Consider the following 5108-nt stretch of genomic DNA (forward strand, 5'->3'; position numbering starts at 1 on the left):
TTCTGCCGTCTAGGCAGGCATGTAGTAAAAGCAAAACCAAACCAAATCCATCGACATCACAAAATCCATACCATATCCATAGTATCAAAAACAGAATAAGTCTGAACATAGACTAATAAAGAAGAAAACCAAAAGATCAGTAAGCCCTCGTGGTCTGCAGGGGACTAGCAACTGAAACCCTCTCCTGACAGCATCAACCTGAAAAATAACAACAAATGGAGGCGAAGTGAGTCCAACACTCAGTGATATCTGAAGTAGGAAATAACACCTAAGCTAATCATGTATGTCTCGATATAAGGAAGATAAAAATACATCCAAGTAAACAGGAGAAATACTAACCAAGACTGGGTATAAGACAAAAACTAATGTCTCTGTATGCGTGTCAAACATAGATATCCAAACAATATGCAGAATATAAACGTGACACAAACACAATAAATGCATCGTGATACGATGCGATGATCGTCCTTGTCACCCCGACGCGATCATCTTACACACATGAGGCCGTGGGTAGATAATCGTGCACTCTGTTGTCACTACTCCTGATGAGTGACCGAGTGGACGGGATGCTGTCGGAGTACACCTATCCTCCTACCCCAAATCATTAAATGGGGGAGCGCAATGCTCTCAACTCCCGGTATACGATGACGGGGAGGAATCCCTGCCGGCTAACACGTTGTATCACGCTACCCATGAGCGGACCAACGGAGCCAAACAAAGTCCCTGCTGCAACACACTAACCCATGAGTGGTGGTGTGTGCAGATCCATGTAACTGGTGATGTGCTCAACAATAATGGAGCGGACTATCGCACAGCATGCAATCATGCAAATGGTGCATGACACTAACCACAAAATATCCTGAGCTAAACTATATATATATATATATATATATATATATATATATATATATAGAAAGTGCACCATAAGTCAATGAATCAAAACAACGGTACACAGATCATATAAGGTATACAATCTAGATCCTGAACATGGTGAAGCATGGTATACCACTACCCCTACAAGCATGTATAAATAGGTAAAGTATACATGAGATGCAAACCAAGCAATCAATCAAGCATGTAACAAGTTTTGGGTAGTGATTAACTGAAACAGAATGAGGAACATAATTAATGCAATTTGTTAAATTCACTACTATGTATATCAAACGACATAAAGTCAAAAGTACCCGCCTCCAATCGAAAAGTTCAATCTGGTCCGAATACGACGTCGAGATACTCGTCTTGCATCAAAGTCCTGTGTCAAACAAATAAATCTTTTTATTTATCTACACTCCTATAAATAGCTAAATAAAAATCTCCTATATTAGATTAGGGAAAAACCCTAATCAAAAATCACATAAACCTAACCTAGAATCCAACTTATCCAATTAAGTTTTATTCCATTATGAATCAAACATGCATAATTGTTTCACATAATTAATTGCTAACTACCACATCTGATAATCTAATCAACACAACTAATTACTCATTAACCAAGATAGAACAGATTAAAGTCTCAATGAGAAACTGATACAAAGCTATATCAACCTAACACCATCAACCGAAATTAACCAATCCATCACAAAATACAAACCAATCTCCATATACAACTTACATCATTTCAAATTGCTCCTCCATCGACTCACGGCCAGGGATGTTCATTATAGGAGCAAGATGGTCGAAACTAGGTGACTGTACAACCCTCCAAATCAAAACATTCCTAATCAAAATACAAACAAATAGCATTACCTCTAAGCATCTCAATACAGAGAACGAAGTGAAACCTCAGCCAATCTAACACTAAGCATTACTTACCTCTTAGCCAGATCTGTAACTTCCTCTATGAGGAAATCCAAATATTGCTACGGTGCCATCCCAAGGTAGAGGAGAGTGGAAATAGCGTGGCATCAACCTGATCGTGCGGCGATGCCGAGCAAAGGTGCGGCGAAATCGGGCGTCGATGGATCATGAAGGAGGAGATGCAGCAACGCACAGGAGTGGGGTGTCAGTGTCTTGAAATTGAGCGGCAATTGGCTGCGGTGGCTGGACAGACACCGAGAGGAGGAGGCAATGCAGAGAAGAAATAGGGCACGGGTAGAAGAGCGACTTGGGTTTTTCCCTCTTCCGGCCGAAGATCCCTCACGCAAGGGAGACGATCCAAAGAAAGTGGCTGAAGGCAATCGGAAAGATGGCTAGGGCTCCGACAGCGCCGGGCAGAAGAGAAAGAGGAAAGGTTTTAGTGTCGCGGGAGACTAGGGCACGGTGGCGTTGCCGGGCAAAGACAGGAGGGAGGAGGACAGCGCTAGGGCAGAGAAGCGGCTCGGCCGGCGGTGGCTCGTGCTCGCCGGCGCTTGGGTAGGGACAGAGGAGAAGGAAACCGCCGGCGCTAGAAGGTTAGGGCACGGGTCGGAGGAAATCGAGAGAGGAGGAGGCGTGGGTCGAGGGAAGGAAACGACGTTTAGGGCGGGGAAAAAGAAAATGAAAAAGGAAATGTATTTATAAATAAAACATTTCCTCACTTAAACGGGTATCCAAAACAAACTTTATCAGTACCCATAAATTCGCCCCCTCAAAACCCAGTGTACGAGCTCTGAAAAATTCTCAGAAAATTTCTAAAAATTCCAGAAAATTCCCTTATTACTATTCTCCATTTTTCGGTATTTTACATTTCCCCCACTAATAAAAATTTGGTCCCCAAATTTCGTTATCTACCTTCAGCAATACTAACAACATGTAAAGAGTATAAATGCTGAACGGTAAATTAAATCATATACCTCAAGTGAAAAGGTGGAGGTATCGATATCAAGCTCGGATCGTATCCTCGAGCTCCCAAGTAGCCTCCTCGTCCATATGATACTGCCATCCGACTTTAACCAGTCGGATCATCTTGTTCCACAACTGACGCTCTTTCCGGTCCAGAATCCGTACCGAAATCTCCTCATAAGTGATGTCAGGCTATAGGAACTGAGATATCTATCATCACATGTGTCGGGTCGGGTATGTATCTCTTCAGTATAGATACATGGAATACGTCATGCACGCCTACCAGGGACGGTGGTCGTGGCAGACGATAAGTTACTGCTCCTATCCTCTCCAGGATCTGGAAAGGGTCAATGTATCGCGGAGCTAGCTTACCTCTGAAGTCAAATCTCTTCACCCCTTTCGTGAGTGAAACTCGCAGAAAAGCATGGTCTCCAATAGAGAATTCCAAGGGTCTGCGTCTCCAATCAGCATAACTCTTCTGGCGGTCCTGTACCTTTGACATCTTCCGTCAGATAGTAAGGACCAACTCTGCCTCATGCTGAGCACTATAAGGTCTCACCCACCGGCCTCCCCAACCTCATCACAGAGGGTGGGTGTCCGACAAGGCCTACCATACAACGCTTCAAAACGGTGTCATCTGGATAACCGAATGCAAACCGTTGTTGTAGGCGAACTCTCCAATGGCAAATGGTCCTCCCAACTGCCCCTAAAATCCAATACACAAGACCTCAACACGTCCTCTAGAGTCTAAATGGTCCACTCTACTATCCATCTGTTTGCGGATGGAAAGTTGTGATGAAACAGAGCTGCATGCCCAAGGCCTGTTGCAGACACTGTCAAAAAAAAATGAGACGTGAACCGGGGGTCTCTATTCGAAATAATAGTCAACGGGACACCCCGTGATCTGATGATCTCCTAGCAAAATAGATCTACCAATCGATCCAGGGAATCAGTCCTCCAGATCGCTAAGAAGTGCGCGGATTTGGTTAATCGATTAACGATTACCCAAATCACGTCATGGCCTCATCGTGTCCTCGGCAATCCCACCACAAAGTTGTAACGACCTAGATTTCCTCATTTTGAGCCCCAAAAATAATTCAAAAATATTTAAAAATTCTATAGAAAAATTCTAGAGATTTTTAGAAATTTTTAGAGTATTTTTATGTAATTTTTGGAGTTCGTTTGGTATTTTTACCAAGAGGAAGAAGTTTAAAAAAAAAAAAAGTGTTGAAGCCGGGTTTTGAACCCAAGACCTCGGACCCGAACCAGGTTTTAACCGGACGCAGCCGACCAGCCGAGCTAAGCTCGTTTTGTTAACCCAATAAGGAGAGAATTAGGTTTAAAGCATAGTTATAATTATAACCCGAGTATAAGAAAAGAAATTAGGTTTTTATTTTCCAGAAAACCTAAAGATTTCCTCTCAAAATTCCTCTCCTTCTCCCTCGCGACGGCGTCTCCTCTTCTAGAGCAGGATCGCAGCCGCAGCTAGGGTTCCTCCCTTCGGGCGCCGGCGAGATTTTCCGGCGGGTCTTCACCTGTGTGTGACCACCTCGGCGAGGGGGGCTCGGAAACGCAAAAAAAAAAAAAAAAAAGTTGCCGAGAGGTTTCGCCCGAACCCTAAAAGCCTTCTTCCTCTCCTTCGGTTGTAAGTGCAAGCAAACCGTGGTGAGTTGCTCACTCACCTACAGTAAGAGTAGTTCCGACTTTGTTTTGATGTTTCCTTGTTTGTTTGAGTTTCTGCCATGAAGTTTTTTTGGGTTTTGTTTGCTGCCGGGAGGTTAAAGGAAGAAAGGAAAGGATTAGTTAAGCTTCAGCAAGTGGGTTGATCCCTTCAGGTTTTGAAATTGGTTGGAACCTTGATATGCATGCTCGGTTCATGTGGAGTTTTATAGTTTCCAAATTCTGTTGTTGATTCTTTCTTGGTTTTGTTTGCTGCCATGAACCCTAAAGAAAGAAGAGAAGGATTGATTTAGTTTAAGCATGAAGAACAGGAGAATTAGTTTCGAGTTTTAGTTTCCTTCTTTGTTTCGGATTGTGTTGTACAAAAATTGTGGCTAGTGTAACATCCACAAAATTATAAGATAAGTATATGGGTGTTATTTGCTTTAAAGCATAAAAAAAGAATCAAAAGAAAAAGAAATAAGAGAAATAAAAAGAAGAGGTGAAGGTTTGAACCTTGAACCTCTCACAAAGGATGGGAATAAAGTTATGTATGATAACCACTAGGATAATGAGTAACATATGAATGGAAAATGATGGGAATTGTAGTTAAAAGTGAGGATATGATTAAGTGAGGGAACAAGAGAAAATCAAGTAGGTTTATTCCTCTTGTTTACCTCTTGGTTAAG

General features: G+C 42.5%; 1 long non-coding RNA gene across 1 annotated transcript; it reads right to left on the minus strand.

The window, feature by feature from the left end:
- Positions 1-1197: 1197 nt before the first annotated feature.
- Positions 1198-2458, minus strand: LOC121982743. Its single transcript, XR_006112224.1, has 3 exons — positions 1813-2458; positions 1613-1717; positions 1198-1252 (listed from the first exon to the last, which is right to left on the minus strand). It is a non-coding gene; the product is annotated as an uncharacterized LOC121982743 (long non-coding RNA).
- Between the last annotated feature and the right edge of the window lie 2650 nt (positions 2459-5108).

The sequence above is a fragment of the Zingiber officinale genome, chromosome 5A (assembly GCF_018446385.1).
Source record: "Zingiber officinale cultivar Zhangliang chromosome 5A, Zo_v1.1, whole genome shotgun sequence".
In the NCBI taxonomy this organism is placed as follows: Eukaryota; Viridiplantae; Streptophyta; class Magnoliopsida; order Zingiberales; family Zingiberaceae; genus Zingiber; species Zingiber officinale.